The 19,693-nt window shown below is 43.0% G+C and overlaps 1 protein-coding gene across 1 annotated transcript in view; it reads left to right on the top strand.

The window, feature by feature from the left end:
- Window positions 1-19,693, top strand: part of RAD51AP2 (RAD51 associated protein 2) — a 198,998-nt gene that overhangs the window by 90,944 nt on the left and 88,361 nt on the right. The gene's annotated exons all lie outside the window — the stretch shown is intronic.

The raw sequence follows: 19,693 nt of genomic DNA, 5'->3' as shown, positions 1-19,693 counted from the left end.
CCTCTGCATTCACGGATCTGAAACGAGAAGAAAAAAAAACACAAAAAATTGGTTATGAGATTTTTGGCGCTGTCCGCTGGGGAGAGCACCCATGATGCAATGTCTACCCAAACAGGGAGCCACCAATTGGTGCAAAACTAAAACTCCCAGCATGCCCAGACAGCCTTTGGCTGTCTGGGCATGCTGGGAGTTGTAGTTTAGCAACAGCTGGAGTCTCCCTGTCTGGGTAGACACTGCCAGAAGGGTCTGTTCACATTATACAAAACCTACAATGTGAACAGAGCTTCAGATAAACTAGCCTTGTTCCCTTCTGTAGCTCCGCCCCTAATGACGTCATCACTAGGGGGCGGAGCTACACGAACCCGGCCCGGGACTCCAGGGAAGTAAGCTGGACTTCGTCTTCTGTATACACTGTATACAGCTATCTATAGATAGCTGTATAAAGTGTATACCGCACAAAGGGTTAACCTACACTGTCCAGCAGTGTAAGTTAACTCTTCCCTTGCTGGGCTTGCGCATAGCGCACAGCTCAGCAAGGGGATAAGTGAGCCAGCAATGTGTATACTGTATATACACATTGCAGGCTCACTGTAAGTTCTTGCTGGGCAGTAGATATACGATGTATACCTACGGCTCAGCGTCAGCTGTTCTCCCGGCTCTGTAGCCCTGAGAACAGCTGATCCGACATTCACATAAGGAGGATCGCAGGGGGTGTCAGGAGGAGTGACATCCCTGGGATCTGTCCCTTACTGCAGGTACTAATACTCCCAACATGGAGCACACTCTGCTCCATGCTGGGAGCTGTAGTACCTGCATTAATAGACATATCGCAGCGAGTGTAACTTCTGACACCCGCTGCGATCTGTCTATTAATACAGGTACTACAGCTCCCAGCATGGAGCAGAGTGTACTCCATGTTGGGAGTGGTAGTACTTGTAGTAAAGCGAAGATCACTACAGGTATCACTCCTGACAGCCGCTGCGATCCTCCAGTATAATGTATGAATGCGGCGGCCGCTCTCCTATGGTCCCCTGCACGGCCGTATATATACACATATTCCTATTTCTCACAGAGAGCTGTGATTGGCTGGAACCATCTGGCCAATCACAGCTCTGCGGGAAATATGAATATGTGTACATATACGTGAGTGCAGGGGACCATAGAAGAGCAGCCGGCGCATCTATACATTATACAAGAGGATCGCAAGGGACCCCTGCAATCTGTCAATTAGTACAGGTAACTACTACTCCCATCATGGAAGAGTGTGTTCCATGCTGGGAGTAGTAGTACTACCTAAAAAATGTTTTTAAAAAAAAGTGAAAAACACGCACACACTACATTTTCATTATTGTCGGCTACATTTTTAGTGCTTTACCCGCTCACATAAATTGATCCCTGTTTAAAAATGAATAAACATTTCATAATAAAAAAGATACATTTCGTTAGATACAATTTTTTTCATCACCACTGTATCTTTTTTATTATGATTTTTTTATGATACCCTGCGAAATTTTAATAAAAAAGGTATCTCCATTATTTCTCAGGATCGCTAAAGTCCAAAAAAAAGAATAAAGATTTACCGAATGTACCCGAATACCGAATGTATCCGAAAAAACAACACGAATACCCGAATACCGAATGTATCCGAACAATCTAAACCGAAAATATTGCCGAACCAAAATTTTTTTCCAAAACGAAAAAACGAAACGAAATTAAACGAAAATTTTTCTAGTGCACAAGTCTAAAAATTATCAGTAAATTAAAAAAAAAAAAAACACTACCCAAGAGTGTTTAATTACCCCATACATTACACCAGGAGCAGTCAGGAGTAGGCCTCAGCAGTACCCAAGAGGCTTTAATAACCCCCTACCTTTGCAGGATCAATTGCGAGATCGAGCAATACCAGGTGTGTTATGCCCTCAGATTTCCGGGGCCGCAGCCGCGCTCCATTGAACGTATTAGCGTGTCTCTATCTTTCAAGGACAGGTGCGTGTTGCACGCTGAAACCAGTTCGTGATAGGGATCTGGGATTGCAATTATTTAACCTTAAAACAAGGAATTACCAGTAAGTGAGGGTCATGAGCTGGCGTTGATAAAGTCCCTGCCCTTTGTACACACCGCCTGTCGCTATAAGCGATTGGATTAGTTAGGGAGTTGGTTAGTGAGGTCCTCGGATCGGCCCGGGCGGGGTAGGAGAAGGCCCTGGCGGAGCGCCGAGAATTTAACGATCATTGTTGAAATTTGCATTAAGCATGTATTTAGCTACTGCTAAACATCCAAAAATTTAAGGCCCAAGGCCAGAGGCACCAGGGAGGCAAGTAGTTCCTGAAAGACACAGAATGAGTCTGGATCATGCATTTGCAGTACCCAAGAGGTTTTCATAACCCATTACATTTAAAGATCAATGTTTACATTTGCATTAAGCATGTATTTAGCTACTGCTAAACTTCAAAAAATTATAGGCCCAAGGCTTGAGGCACCAGGGAGGCAAGTAGTTTGTGAAAGACACAGAATGAGTCTGGAGCAGTCATTCGCAGTACCCAAGAGGGTTTCATAACCCCTTACATTTAAAGATCAATGTTGACATTTGCATTAAGCATGTATTTAGCTACTGAGAAACTTCAAAAAATTATAGGCCCAAGGCCAGAAGCATCAGTTTTCCCCATATTAGGAGCATAGTTGTCCCCCAGATTAGGCAGCATAGATGTCACCCAGATTAGGCAGCATACATGTCCCCCAGATTAGGAGCATAGTTGTCCCCCAGATAAGGAGCATAGTTGTCCCCCAGATTAGGCAGCATAGATGTCCCCCAGATTAGGAGCATACTTGTCCCCCAGAGTAGGCCGCATAGATGTCCCCCGGATTAGGAGCATACTTGTTCCCCAGATTAGGCAGCATAGATGTCCCCCAGATTAAGCAGCATAGATGTCACCCAGATTAGGCAGCATAGATGTCCCTCAGATTAGGCAGCATAGATGTCCCCCAGATTAGGAGCATAGTTGTCCCCCAGATTAGGCAGCATAGATGTCACCCAGATTAGGCAGCATAGATGTCCCCCAGATTAGGAGCATACTTGTCCCCCAGAGTAGACAGCATAGATGTCCCCCAGATTAGGAGCATACTTGTCCCCCAGATTAGGCAGCATAGATGTCCACCAGATTAGGAGCTTAGTTGTCCCCCAGATTAGGCAGCATAGTTGTCCCCCAGATAAGGAGCATAGTTGTCCCCCAGATTAGGCAGCATAGATGTCATCCAGATTAGGCAGCATAGATGCCCCCCAGATTAGGCAGCATAGATGTCACCCAGATTGGGCAGCATAGATGTCCCCCAGATTAGGAGCATACTTGTCCCCCAGAGTAGGCAGCATAGATGTCCCCCAGATTAGGAGCATACTTGTCCCCCAGAGTAGGCAGCATTGATGTCCCCCAGATAAGGAGCATACTTGTTCCCCAGATTAGGCAGCATAGATGTCCACCAGATTAGGAGCTTAGTTGCCCCCCAGATTAGGAGCATAGCTGTCCCCCAGATAAGGAGCATAGTTGTCCCTCAGACTAGGCAGCATAGATGTCATCCAGATTAGGCAGCATAGATATCACCCAGATTAGGCAGCATAGATGTCCCCCAGATTAGGAGCATACTTGTCCCCGAGATTAGGCAGCATAGATGTCCACCAGATTAGGAGCTTAGTTGTCCCCCAGATTAGGAGCATAGTTGTCCCCCAGATAAGGAGCGTAGTTGTCCACCAGATTAGGCAGCATAGATGTCCCCCAGATTAGGCAGCATAGATGTCCCCCAGATTAGGCAGCATAGATGTCCCCCAGATTAGGAGCATAGTTGTCCCCCAGATTAGGCAGCATAGTTGTCCCCCAATCAGCGCGGGCCGGTCAGAGCCAATCAAAGGGCCGTATGTGGCAAGCGGGCCTTACAATGCACAGGTCTGCCCCATAGGGTTTCATAACCAACCACAGTAGAGGAAATGTTGTTGTAGGAGCATGGTCAATCTACTCAGACCCATCTGTCACTGGTGGCTGGAAATCCTGGCTGATCCATCCCTGATTCATCTTGACAAACGTCAGTCTCTCCACATTTTTAGTGGACAGACGAGTTCGCCTTGGGGTGACTATGGCCCTGGCCGCACTAAACACCCGCTCTGATGGCACACTACTGGCCGGGCAAGACAGCTTTTCCAGGGCAAACTCCGCTAGTTGCGGCCATAAATCGAGTTTGGCTGCCCAGAAGTCCAGCGGATCTTAACGGTTGTTGGCAGGGTCATGTTGAGGTAAGCCACCACCTGCTGGTTCAGGTCCTGCTCCATGTCCACCTGCTGCTGATGAGTAGCTTCACTAAGCGGCTGAAGGAAGCTACTCATCAACTACTGTAGACTCAGGCTGCTGCTGATTGAGCCGGTACTGCTCCTGCCACCCCTCCAGCATCCGTGGCAGTGGAAGGTGAGCGCAGAGGGCCCCCCGAGTCAGACCTGCGAGTGGATGGACCATGTGGCTGATAGGCATCGGCCAACCGACTACGTAGAAGCTCCCTGAAGTAGGTCAGTTTGTCCTCCCTCTCAGTGGGTGTAAAAAAGGCCCCCATTCTGGGCCAGTAGCGAGGGTCTAATAAGGTGGAGATCCAGAAGTCATTGCGCTGACGAATTTTGACAATTTGGGGTCACTACGCAAGCAACTCAGCATGCATCGTGACATTTGTGACAGTGACTCGCTGGGACTACCTGCCTCCATCTCTACTGCATACTGCCACGGTGTGTCTGGGTCCTCTGTCTCGCCTCCCTCGTAATAACCCTCCAGCTCCTCTGGCTGCTCCTGCTCCTCCCCTCCTGTCCAATGACCAGAAACACCGGCCATCTCATCCACCATAAACTGTGCTCCGCTCTGCCCCTCATCATCCTCCTCAAGTTCATCCCCCACCGGACTCATGTAGCCTTCTGATGTAGGCGCAACGTCTCCATTGCCGTGACCAGCCATATTTTCAAGCATTTTTTGGAGTAAATGTAGGAGCGGAATTATGTCGTTCATGGCGTATTTCGAGCGACTAACAAAAAATGTGGCTTCCTCAAAGGGCCTCAGCAAACGGCAGGTGTCACGTATGAGCTGCCACTTGTTCACATTGAAGTTACACAGGGGAGTACTCCTATCTGCTTGTATCATCAAAAAATCTGTGATGGCTTTTCTTTGTTCGTATAGTCTGTCCAACATATGGAGGGTGGAATTCCAACGTGTGGCAATGTCACAAATGAGACTATGTTGTGGGATACCTTTCTGACGCTGCAGCTCAAGCAAACTGTGCTTGGCGGTGTACGAGTGGCTGAAGTGCATGCACAGTTTCCTTGCCATTGTCAGGACGTCTTGCAAATGGGGTGTAGACTTGATGAACTTCTTGACAACCAGATTCAACACATGTGCCATGCAGGGAGAATGGTTCACACTTCCTTTACGCAGCGCGGCCACAATGTTCTTCCCATTTTCGGTCACCATGGTTCCCATTTCCAGATTTCGTGGAGTAAGCCATACTCGGATTTCTTCCCTAATGAACTTCAGCAATTCCTCCCCTGTGTGACTCCGTTCGCCAAAGCAAACCATGTGAAGGACGGCTTGACACCGCTGTGCCCTACACACGTGGTACAATGAAGGGCCACCTAGATTTGAACGTGCAGTGGAGGCCGAGGACACGGGGGAGGTGCACACTGTAAAAGGACCAACTGCCTGGGAGCAAGAGCGTGGAGGAGGAAGCGTTGTGACCTGTCCAAGTTGCTGTTGTGGCTGTGCAGGAACAACATTTACCCAGTGGGCCGTAAAAGACATGTATTGTCCCTGCACGTAGTTACAGCTCCACACGTCGGCGCTGCCGTGCACTTTTGAACACACCGACAGGCCCAATGACTGGCCCACCTTCTCTTGTACAAACTTATGCAGGGCTGGTACTGCCTTCTTCGCAAAGAAATGACGGCTTGGGACTCTCCACCTCGGCTCGGCACAAGCCATCAATTCCCTGAAAGCTGCAGAGTCCACCAGTTGGAAAGGGAGGGACTGCAGCACCAGCAACTTGGACAGGAGCACATTCAACTTCTGCGCCGCTGGATGAGTGGACGCATACTGTTGTCTCTTGGACATGGCTTCGCCGATCGATTGTTGGCGGAATGGCTGACTACGAGTGGAAGAAGCAGGACGCAAGAAGAAGGGTTTGACACAATGCTTCATTCGGCTGAGGTGGTGGAGCCTTGGCTGGATGACGGAGGGAGCAGATGGCCACTGGGTAATGCGGCAGGCTGGACCACTACATTGGAGCCACGGTTATCCCAGGCCGCTTTATGGTGGCGAATCATGTGTTGACTCAGGGCCGTGGTGCTGAGATTGGGACCCTGGCCACACTTCACTTTCTGCCGACAGATTTTGCATGTGACTACGCTAAGGTCCTCCGGATTCTTTATGAAGAACAACCACACCGCCGAGTAGATGATTTTCCCACCCGCAGTCCGCACTATTTCACTGCTATTGGAGCCGTCTCCAGGAACCCCTGTTCCACTACCTCCCTGAATGGTAGCTTGCCGCGAAGCCGGTGGTCTCCCCCTGGCACGTTTGGCTCCTGAATTTCCACTACTGCCACCACCATGCTGATTGCCAACCGTGCCACCGCCTTGCTGCCTCATAGACAAAGAGCAAATCTCTTCTCCTGATGATGATGAAGCCCCGGCTTCTGCACCCGGCTCCCAATTGCGATCGGCTTCATCATCATTAAAAGAAGTGTGCACGTCACTGATGTCCTCCTCGTGTTCCACAACAGTGTCTGCCTCAGGACCCTGAACAATTGAAACACCGCCTCCCACGTCACTCTCCGTATCACTACTTGCCCGCCTTGCGGAGGAAGGGATGCATGTCTCCTCACATTCTTGGCTGCCCATTAGCTGCTGACTGTCCTCTATTGGACCATCCTCAGTAAATAGTGGAGCTGAACCCAAAGCATGAGATACTTCTTTGGGAGAGGAAACAGCATAGGACAAAGGCAATGGGATTACGGGGACTGCTCCCAGGCCATGCCAACTGAGGGTTGTGTCTGAGGAACCCACCGACTCTTGACTGGGGTTGTCATATGTCACTTGTGATGATGGGGATGAGTGTGCAAACCAATTGACGAGGAGAGATGGGTCGACGACACGACCGCTGGGTGTTAACGGGAGCTCAGGCCTATTGCTGCGACTCCTGCTGCCACTCACCCCAAGTCTGCTGCCAACTCTGCATGACGTATGTAGGTCTCTGCCCCTTCTCTGTGCATTCTAGAGAAAGGAAGGAAGGCGCCTCATGTGCGGGATCAGTAGATCTTGCAGGTGGGGGTAGGGGAAGGTAATTCCCAAGCCGCTTACCAAAGTTGGTTGTGCGCCCACACACAACAAGGTTAGAAGCAGAAAAGATATGAAGGCAGGTCCACTGCAGCCCTCCTGGATAGGTATGAAATCAAAGGCGAATGACCAGGGAGTCAGGAGTTTGTCTGGCGCAGAGAGGAACCATCAGACAGCCAAGTAAAATCAATGGATTTATTAGATGCAACGCGTTTCGCTGCGCATGCGCAGCTTCATCAGGCATGACAAAGGGAGGCTGGTAACAGGTATATATACCTCCAGGAATTAACCATTAGAGTACTTTTTGAAAAGAATTGTTACATAGAGTTACATATCTATATGACAATATATAAAAAAGATACATAAATACATATAAAAAGAAATCACAAAAGTAGTAATAAGACAGCAATATGAAAGCAAAATACAAACCTATAAATATATATATAAATATATATAACATGATTATAATTATCGCATGTGATGTGAATATAACACCAAAACGACTCAAGAAATCGCTCCGCTAAATCGCCGGTGCGACACTCAACAACACAAGTTGGATATTATTTCAAAAAATATATATATGGTATAAAGAGTCATGTCAATTGATTCAAAAGATAAAAAATTTTTTTATTTAATTGTATATCGCTACCTTATTAAAAAATAAATAATAAAAAAAAAAAAAAAAAAAAAAAAAAAATAAAAAAAATAAAAAAATAAAAAAATAAAAAAGAAAAAAGAAAAAATGAGTGACAGTGCGATAAACCAAACCGCAACTGATCAGAGGGGAATGTATGAACACTACTTAGAGAATAAGATAAACTCTATTAACTAATGCGGTATTGAGTATAGCAACCGGCGAAAACGCAGGGTGTGAATATTCGTACAAGAATCCGGATTAACAAACAATAAATAATAAAGGAATAAAAAATACAAGAATGTTTATATGTAAAAAAGAAAAGGAAATCAACAAAACTTAGATAATAAAACCTAAAAAATGAATAAATAAATACACCGTGGGGCGCTCCAGGGTGAACAGTACAGAAGGAGCAAGGCAAAATCAAGACATGCTGTTTTCAAAATTAATCCATATGGAACGATGGGAAATTTTTAAATCCCAAAATATCAAATTATTTAACTGTATCAATACATTCATTAAAACCTTGAGGGTGCAAAGTATGTAGTTTGTGAATCCAAAAGGATTCGCGATTATTAAGTCTTTGTATTCTATTAGGTGAATGAATGGGGATAGTTTCTAAAATAATTAATTTCAGAGTTTCAGTGTTTTTTTGATGATAGAGAGTGAAATGACGGGAGAGACTATGTAACAAAAAACCATGTTTTATGTTCCATCTGTGTTTGTTCATCCTGGAGCGCACCGTTTGTGTGGTACGGCCAACATATTGGCGAGCGCAACCACAGGTTAATAAATAAATAGCAAACGTGGTGTCACAATTTAATGAATCCTTAATTTTAAATGTTTGTTGTGTAAAAAAGGAAGAAAAGGTATCAGTTTGAATAATCCATTCGCAACAGAGACAGCGACTTTTTTTGCAAGGAAAACAATATGGTTTAGTAGAACAGGAATTCTGTGGTGTACGATATTCAGAAAATCTGCTAGGGGCTAATAAATTGCTGAGATTTTTGGAACGTCTGTAGGTGACATTAGGGACTGGGGGAATTAGTTGGTTTAAAATTTTATCATTTTGAATAATGGGCCAATTTTTAGTTAATATTTTTCTAATATTAGATGCCTCAATATTGAAATTCGTAACAAAATTGTATCTAAAGGGGTTAAGAAGCTGAATAGAACTGGATTTTTTTGAAGTAGGTGTAACCAAATCAGATTGTTTTTTATCTTTCACCTTCAGATATGCCTTAGTAAGAAGCGATTTGGGATAACCCTTTTGTATAAAGCGTTGTTTTAAAACCTCAGCTTGAGAGATAAAATCTAAATCAGAGGTGCAATTTCTACGAATTCATAAATATTGGCCGAAAGGCACCCCTCTTAGCCAGCTTGGATAATGTGCACTGTCGAACTGTAAAAAACTATTAATATCGACAGATTTGAAAAAAGTCTTCGTCGAAATAGTGCCATCGGCTGTTTTATGGATGTCAAGGTCTAAAAATTGGATGGAATTTTCTGCATAATGCATAGTAAATTTAATACCCCATGTGTTAGTGTTCAACTCTTGGACAAAGAGGTCAGCTTCATGTTTGGTACCTACCCAGATCAAAAAAAGGTCGTCTATATAACGACGAAAGAAAAAAACGGACTTAAAGAACAGGGACTGTGCCATGACAAGGGACTCGAATCGCCCCATGAACAAGTTAGCGTAACTAGGGGCGAATCGAGTCCCCATGGCACAGCCCCTACTCTGCCGATAAATGGTATGATTGAATTCGAAAACATTATTAAGAAGAATAAATCTAATGGACTCCAGTAAAAATTCTGACTGGCTGGGGTTAAGTGAAGGGTCTTCTTGTAAAAAATGTTTAATTGCCGGAACACCTAAATCAGTGGAGATGTTAGAATAAAGGGAGCACACATCCAGAGTAAGAAAACTATAATAGGGGGGTAAGGATAGGGCATGTAATTCCGAAATAAGTTGAGCTGAATCTCTCAAATAGGATGGTAATTGTAAAACAAAAGGTTGAAGAAATAGATCTATAAAGTGAGAAAGGTTGGCAGTAATCGAACCAATACCTGAAATAATGGGTCTACCAGGGGGATTGGTTAGACATTTATGTAATTTGGGTAAATAATAAAAAATAGGTAAATTATAATTTTTAATATTGAGAAATGTGTGCTCCCTTTTATCCAACAGTTGTTTTTCTGTAGCTCCACCTATAAGCAAACAATATTGTGAAAAAATATGAGGGGAAGGGTCATAAGGAAGCGGAGTATAATATTCAAGGTCTGATAAAATTCTAAGGGCTTCATTTTTATAATCAGCCCTATTCAAAACAGCCACCCCCCCCGCCTTTATCTGCAGGGCGAACAATAATAGATTTATTGTTCTGTATAGATTTAATTGCAATTCTCTCAGCAGCAGTTAAATTATCATTTTCCTTAAAAATAACAGATTTATCACATAAATTTGAAAAATCTTGCATGACCATATGATAAAAAGTCTCGAGATGGCTGCCACGATTATGTAGAGGATAAAACGAGGATTTGGGTTTTACTGGTACATGACGAGCTGGAGTCATGTCAACCAGTGTAGTAACAGGAATTGAAATATTATCAATATTAGAATTACAGACTCCCGAATTCGAAATTTGGGGGGTATTAGTAGTTTGATAGTCCGATCTATTCTGGATAAAGAAATGACGGCTCAATGTTAATCTACGAATAAAATCGTTTAAATCTAAAAATAACTGAAAGTCGTTCGGACGTACAGCAGGACAAAAAGACAGTCCTTTCGCAAGTAAATTCGTTTCATTTTCGGAAAGTATATAGTTAGATAAATTAAACATTTTTATAGTTTCTTTTTTTGTTATTAATTTTTCTGTCTTTGGGATAATTGTAGAGGTGGGTTGGCGTTTTCTCTGACCTCCTCTGCAACCTCTGGGTTTTCCTTTCTTTTTATGGACTGTGTTCGATTTGATGTCTTTATGAGGGGATAATACTGGGTGATCGTGCGTAAGCGTACATCCAAATTGGCATTGCACGCTAGAGTGGCATCTGTAGTGAGAGGGCAATTGTAAAAAGAAGATGAGGAGGTGGAAACAGGAGTAGAATTCCCTGGGGTGTCAAGCGTGTCATATTGTGAGCTATCAATGAGTGTGGAACTCATGTCAGACATAGAACCCTCGTGCACCGTGAGAAGGGAGGGATCAATGGAGCAGTCGAGAGAATTACAAGGCTGCCCAACAGAAAGACCCCCCACCGCCCCGGAACCCGAGTTCGACCCATGACAAGGATCCAAAGGGGTGAGAGGAGGAAGCAAAGGACAGACCATATTAGGTGCTGGTCTGTCTAGTGATGAAAAAGTATTAGTGGTAGTGTTATTAAACACATTAGTGTTAGAATTAGTAGAGGTAATACATGTGCTAGTAATAATCTTTTGATTACAACTGATATTGGTATTAGCAGTAGACATAAAAGATTTATTCGCTGATGGTTTGGTTTCAGAAGTAATATGATTTTTCTTGTTGTTAGACTTTTTTGAATTAGAGTATTGGGAATTGTTACGAGCTGAATTTACTATAGTTCTACTATGTTCGAATTTTTTGTCAGTACCCAGGGGAGTGACAGACGATGTTTTAAGAACAGAATTAATTGGGTTTTCCTGTTTTTTAGAGGACAAAGTGTTATTAGACATTTGCTTCTGAGGGTTATATCTTGGCCATTTATGTATTTGGCCACACATATAATCCTGTTTGTCACGATTAAACTTATGTACTTTTTTATTTATGGTTTCTATCTCCAATTTTTGTAATCTATTAGATAGAAGTCCTTCAAGTTTATGATATTCAGAATAACCCGAAAAGGTTTTTTTTTTTTTTATTATTATTTATTTTTTAATAAGGTAGCGATATACAATTAAATAAAAATTTTTTTTATCTTTTGAATCAATTGACATGACTCTTTATACCATATATATATTTTTTGAAATAATATCCAACTTGTGTTGTTGAGTGTCGCACCGGCGATTTAGCGGAGCGATTTCTTGAGTCGTTTTGGTGTTATATTCACATCACATGCGATAATTATAATCATGTTATATATATTTATATATATATTTATAGGTTTGTATTTTGCTTTCATATTGCTGTCTTATTACTACTTTTGTGATTTCTTTTTATATGTATTTATGTATCTTTTTTATATATTGTCATATAGATATGTAACTCTATGTAACAATTCTTTTCAAAAAGTACTCTAATGGTTAATTCCTGGAGGTATATATACCTGTTACCAGCCTCCCTTTGTCATGCCTGATGAAGCTGCGCATGCGCAGCGAAACGCGTTGCATCTAATAAATCCATTGATTTTACTTGGCTGTCTGATGGTTCCTCTCTGCGCCAGACAAACTCCTGACTCCCTGGTCATTCGCCTTTGATTCCTTCTCTGTGCATGTAATGGCACTTCCCTGCCTGACATACTTAGTGCCTTTATGAGGGTATAGAACAGCAGCAGGTGATTACTTACGGCTGTCCTTTCAAAGTATATAGGCCCTAGACAGAATAACAGTTACTAAATAGTACACTCCTTTGTTGTAATGTAAGCCCTTTGCAACGATGAGCGCACTGGTATGCGTATTTATACGCGGAAATTTTTTTTTTTGTTGTTGTATACACCAGCCGGTGCATACTAATGTGTGAAATATCACTCAATTTAGCACCGAGACAGAAATACAGGTATTAAATAGTACACTACTTGGTTGTATGTATGCCCTTTGCAATGATAAGGCCACTGTTAAGCGTATTTGTACGCAGGAAAAACTTTTGTTTTCTTTAATACACCGGCAGGTGTATAACGTGTGGTATAACACTGAATTTAGCACAGACACAGAAAAAAAGGTACTATATGGTACGCTATTTGCTTGTATGTAGGCCCTTTGCAGTGATAAGGCCACTGTTAAGCGTATTTGTACGCAGGAAAAACTTTTTTTTTCTTTAATACACCAGCAGGTGTATAACGTGTGGTATAACACTGAATTTAGCACAGAGACAGAAAAAAAGGTAGTATATGGCAGGCTATTTGCTTGTATGTAAGCCCTTTGCAATGATAAGGCCACTGTTAAGCGTATTTGTACGCAGGAAAAACTTTTGTTATCTTTAATACACCAGCAGGTGTATAACGTGTGGTATAACACTGAATTTAGCACAGACACAGAAAAAAAGGTACTATATGGTACGCTATTTGCTTGTATGTAGGCCCTTTGCAGTGATAAGGCCACTGTTAAGCGTATTTGTACGCAGGAAAAACTTTTTTTTTCTTTAATACACCAGCAGGTGTATAACGTGTGGTATAACACTGAATTTAGCACAGAGACAGAAAAAAAGGTAGTATATGGTACGCTATTTGCTTGTATGTAGGCCCTTTGCAGTGATAAGGCCACTGTTAAGCGTATTTGTACGCAGGAAAAACTTATTTTTTCTTTAATACACCAGCAGGTGTATAACGTGTGGTATAACACTGAATTTAGCACAGAGACAGAAAAAAAGGTAGTATATGGTACGCTATTTGCTTGTATTTAGGCCCTTTGCAATGATAAGGCCACTGTTAAGCATATTTGTACACAGGAAAAACTTTTTTTTTCTTTAATACACCGGCAGGTGTATAACGTGTGGTATAACACTGAATTTAGCACAGAGACAGAAAAAAAAGATAGTATATGGCAGGCTATTTGCTTGTATGTAGGCCCTTTGCAATGATAAGGCCACTGTTAAGCGCATTTGTACGCAGGAAAAACTTTTTCTTTCTTTAATACACCGGCAGGTGTATAACGTGTGGTATAACACTGAATTTAGCACAGAGACAGAAAAAAAGGTAGTATATGGCAGGCTATTTGCTTGTATGTAAGCCCTTTGCAATGATAAGGCCACTGTTAAGCGTATTTGTACGCAGGAAAAACTTTTGTTATCTTTAATACACCAGCAGGTGTATAACGTGTGGTATAACACTGAATTTAGCACAGACACAGAAAAAAAGGTACTATATGGTACGCTATTTGCTTGTATGTAGGCCCTTTGCAGTGATAAGGCCACTGTTAAGCGTATTTGTACGCAGGAAAAACTTTTTTTTTCTTTAATACACCAGCAGGTGTATAACGTGTGGTATAACACTGAATTTAGCACAGAGACAGAAAAAAAGGTAGTATATGGTACGCTATTTGCTTGTATTTAGGCCCTTTGCAATGATAAGGCCACTGTTAAGCATATTTGTACGCAGGAAAAACTTTTTTTTTCTTTAATACACCGGCAGGTGTATAACGTGTGGTATAACACTGAATTTAGCACAGAGACAGAAAAAAAAGATAGTATATGGCAGGCTATTTGCTTGTATGTAGGCACTTTGCAATGATAAGGCCACTGTTAAGCGCATTTGTACGCAGGAAAAACTTTTTCTTTCTTTAATACACCGGCAGGTGTATAACGTGTGGTATAACACTGAATTTAGCACAGAGACAGAAAAAAAGGTAGTATATGGCACGCTATTTGCTTGTATGTATGCCCTTTGCAATGATAAGGGCACTGTTAAGCGTATTTGTACGCAGGAAAAACTTTTTTTTTCTTTAATACATCGGCAGGTGTATAACGTGTGGTATAACACTGAATTTAGCACAGACACAGAAAAAAAGGTGGTATATGGTACGCTATTTGCTTGTATGTAGGCCCTTTGCATTGATAAGGGCACTGTTAAGCGTATTTGTACGCAGGAAATACTTTTTTTTTTCTTTCATACACCGGCAGGTATATAACGTGTGGTACAACACTGAATTTAGCACAGAGACAGAAAAAAAGGTAGTATATGGTACGCTATTTGCTTGTATGTAGGCCCTTTGCAATGATAAGGCCACTGTTAAGCGTATTTGTACGCAGGAAAAACTTTTTTTTTCTTTAATACACCGGCAGGTGTATAACATGTGGTATAACACTGAATTTAGCACAGAGACAGAAAAAAAGGTAGTATATGGCAGGCTATTTGCTTGTATGTAAGCCCTTTGCAACGATAAGGCACTGTTAAGCGTATTTGTACGGAGGAAAAACTTTTTTTTTCTTTAATACACCGGCAGGTGTATAACGTGTGGTATAACACTGACTTTAGCGCAGAGACAGAGTAACAGGTGCAAAATCGTAAAAAGGCACTAAAGTCCACTCTAATATGACTTATTACTGAACAGCAGCAGGACCCAACAGTGCAGCACCACAAAAAAAAAAAAAAATCCAGGGATTAAACCCTAAATTGCACTCTGTCACACAATTCTGAGCAGCAGAAGATTTGTGGAGCAAATAAAAATAAACTCAATTGGGCTGAAAAATGAGGAGATAAGATGCTTCAGAAAGTTCAGGCAGCTTGGAAATCTGTATGAGGCAGCTGACAGCTATCTGCCCCTCTCTGCTGCAATGCTCAATAATGTGAATAGGAGGTTTAGCTATCAATGATCCTTCTCAGAGTAACAGCAAAGCACTCAGCACTCCTGCCTTTCCCTAATGCTGATGTGACTAGCAGTTGCAGTGTAACGCTGTGGTATGAGCTATTCACACACACGCAGTCCCGTCCTCTCCATCTGAGTGCATAGATGAAATGAAGAGAGACAAGAGGGGCTGTGACATCACAGGGGTCAGTGAACACTGATAGGCTGCATCTCACATGTGATTCAGGGTCAGCCCGCCTACCTTCATTCCCACCGCTGTTTCTCGCCCTCCCATAATCCCTTGCCCCTGTACTCACATGTGGATCCGCCATCTAAGGTCTCCAATAGCCTGGAACGCTGTAAAATGGAGTTTAATGAAGCGATTCGCGCGATAGAATCGCGGCGATATTCGTATTCGTTGCAAATCGAATTTTTCCTGATATTCGTAACGAATTCGGGTTCGTCAACTTCGATTCGCTCATCTCTACTGATCATATTCATTTATCGCCTATTGGTCTCGATATATTTAATTTGGAATTGGAATCTATGATTGAGGCTGGACTGCGGTTTTTGGGGGGCAATGCCCCTAGGGAGGGCCTGGCCTTGTGGAGTTTAGTTGCCCAGGCAATTGCTGGGTGAACTTTGTTTACTGATCGGATGCTGGAACTAACTGTTGGTTTATAAAGATATTTTAGTTTATTGAGTAACTTTGTTAACTGATCTTCATTTGCCCATAATAATAAAATGGTGTCCTCATTTACCAAATCACTGGTCTCAGACTCCTTTTGTTGTATTTTTTTATGTTAAGGTTTTTCGTGGGGGCTCTGTTCCTGTGTTGCTCCATGTCAGGTTATTCTTGCCATCAAAATAACGACTGAAAGATCCCAGATCAACCCCATTATAGGTCTCTGGGGTGCGTCAATCACTTTTGGAATCCACTTAATGAGAGACCCAGCACTGTGATGTGCCAGATGTAATTAATAAATCTCCCCATTCATCTCTTATCCGCTTTGTCATAATAAGGCAAAGGGTCATGAACTACATTTTTCTGTGGAAATGTACACAAAAGTCACATAGTGAAATGTACATGTATGGTTATAAGAATTATAAAGATATAAAATCTCTCTCTAAGGCTGGGTCCACACTACGTTTTGTCCCATACGGGAGCGCATACGGCAGGAGGGAGCTAAAAGCTCGCGCTCCCGTATGTGACCGTATGCGCTCCCGTATGCCATTCACTTCAATGAGCCGACCGGAGTGAAACGTTCGGTCCGGTCGGCTCATTTTTGCGCCGTATGCGCTTTTACAACCGGACCTAAAACCGTGGTTGACCACGGTTTTAGGTCCGGTTGTAAAAGCGCATACGGCGCAAAAATGAGCCGACCGGACCGAACGTTTCACTCCGGTCGGCTCATTGAAGTGAATGGCATACGGGAGCGCATACGGTCACATACGGGAGCGCGAGCTTTTAGCTCCCTCCTGCCGTATGCGCTCCCGTATGGGACAAAACGTAGTGTGGACCCAGCCTAATTTAGCATTTCAAAAATGCACAGTTTCTGTGGTCTGCTGCGTGCATTGACTCTTCTAGTGTTTTCCTATTCCATCGACTTCAATAAGGTAAATAAAATTTAAAAGACACATATAAAACCCTAATTGTAATGTATTTTTCTGTAAAGGATTTTGCATATATGACATGCTAGTTTTACTATGTGTGTGTCATGATTTGTGGAATGTGAATTGACCAGAAAAACCACAGTTCTGGTACTGGCTATTATTTTGCTTATGGCATTTACTATGTGGGATAAATAACATTATTTTTTAATACTTCATTTTATTTTATATGACAATTCTGCACACCAGTTATGTTTTTTGTTTGATTAATTTTACAATACAAAAACAGGGGTGGTTTAAATTTTTATATAGTATCCCAGAAAAAGAGGCTAATTGGCACTGCAATGCAATGTATTCACGTCAGCAGACACACTGCCCCCTTCCTGCGGCAGCTGATGTATTAGCGTGTGGGGGTGCTCACTGGTAGCAACAGTTCATGACAATATATTCCATGCAGAAAATAGGAAATCAAGGAAACTCACCATTAATGCTTCATTCTTCTTTATTCGTACAAAGAAAGATACAAAACAGCACTGAAGCGTGAAACGGCACACGTCGGCTCTTGGAAGGATCCCTGTATTGTCCGTCCACACATACCCATGTGCACTGTTTTGTATCTTTGTTTGCACGAATAAAGAAGACTAAAGCATTAATGGTGAGTTGCCCTGATTTCCTATTTTCTGCATACATTTTTTATATATTTTTTTTATATTAAAGCGGACGTAGATCTGACGGCGAGGGATTTGAACAGAGGGATACTAGTGTAAAAGTTATCCACGTAAAGGTGGTAACCGTTATCCAGTAGTGGGTGCAAAAGGCCCCACATCATCTTCCCGCTGACACCCAGAATGGGGGGACATTCTGGGGGTTCAATGCGGGAATCTCGACCCTAGTATATTCTAAACTTGTAAGTATACCCGGAGGTACTCTCACAAAGTTTATACAGCTTCACGCCATATCTCGCCCGCTTAGATGGGATATATTGGCGGAAAATAAGTCTCCCCTTAAAACTGATAAGAGACTCATCTACAGAGAGCTCCCTTTTGGGGACGTAGGCCTCCATAAATTTGGCCCCAAAGTGATCTATGATCGGCTGTATCTTGTACAGCCAGTCATAGGCAGGATCTCCTTGGGGGGGGGGGACATGCTGCATTATCATTGCAATGCAGGCATTTCCTTAATGGCCTCAAAACGTCTCAGTGCCATGACCATACTGTAGAGAGGGGTCTGGTAGAGGACGTTCCCGCTCCAGTACTGTCTGACACTGTTTTTTTTCTGACCAGGCCCATATGCAGCATGAGGGAGGCCCCAAAACATCCTCATTTCGGCTGCCTTGATGGCATACCATCCATTGGGACTAGCCAAAAGTGAGCCCAGGTGAGCGGCGACAAACTGTTGGGCGTACAGGTTTGTCTGTGTCACCATAATGTTGACAAAGTCTTCACTGAAATAATGAGTAAAAAAGTCTATTTCAGTGAACCCGACGATGTCAATTTGGATTCCTGGGTTGCCAACAAACCCAGGAATCACAGGATCAAAGTTCTCTGACAGTTGTAGAGGGTACCGGTGGACTTGCCTGGTGGGCCAGCATACTAGTACAGGCGATGTGGTCGCTAGTGCTAGTATGGGGCACAGGGTCAGTTGCATGGGGAGTATCTGGCCTCACGCGGCAGTGTCTCCGCCGCCTTGGGGGCTCATTATCAGAACTTGATGATGAGGAGAGCGAGGAAGAGACCAGGAAAGTGGGGTCTTCCTCACCCTCACTGACACTTTCAGAGCCAGAGGCAAGTAAGGCATATGCCTCCTCCGCTGAAAACACTTATGGGAGGGGAGGGGGTGTATGTGTGTGAGTGTTTTTTACTTTGTGTATATGTGTAGGGGGTTCTACTTTATACCTAACCCACTAACAAAAAAAAAACAAAAAAAAAGAGAAAAGAAAAAACTAAGGGTGTACTTCCAGCGCAAAAAAAAAACCTGCACCAAAGATTGAGTACCTAATCAGTTGTGTGTGCCGCTGTGTGGCGGCAGGGGCTCAGTGGCGGCAGGGGGCGCAGAAGACACTAAAAATGGGGAGGGGAAATAAAAAAAAGCCCCTACCTGAACCCTAAAAAAAACGCTGATCAGTTATATATTACTGTCAGTGGTTAGGGCAGGCGCACACAGGGTTACGGTCCGTCCACACAGCACAGACCTGCTGCTGGTGGCACGGACCCATAATCCCCCAAAAAGGTGCTAAAAAAAATGAAAAAAATTAAAATAAACTGCTTAACCTGAAAAAAATGCTGCACCCCAAAAAAGCCCGGTGGGGTGGGCAATTCGCTAACAGTGGCCGAACACTCTTTACAGGGAAGAGGGTCCGGCCAAAGTTAGCGAATAATGGAAAACAAATAAGAAGCTTACACCCCCCAAAAAATGATGGGGGTAAGCTGCAGCACCCCTGTAAAGGTTGGGGCACACAAAAAAATAATATTCTTAACTTTTTTATTAAATTAAAACTCTGCCCCTGCCTGACAAAAACTTTCCTTAACAGGGCAAGGGGACTGCAGGAGAGCTACAGGGGGGCTCTGGGGCACAATATGGGGGGATCTCACATATATGTACCGGAATCGCCGCATATTGCTGGTCTGAATTGACCGGCGATTTGCGG

This window comes from Hyla sarda, chromosome 3, assembly GCF_029499605.1.
Source record: "Hyla sarda isolate aHylSar1 chromosome 3, aHylSar1.hap1, whole genome shotgun sequence".
Lineage (NCBI taxonomy): Eukaryota > Metazoa > Chordata > Amphibia > Anura > Hylidae > Hyla > Hyla sarda.
This window is presented reverse-complemented; position numbering and strand designations above follow the sequence as displayed.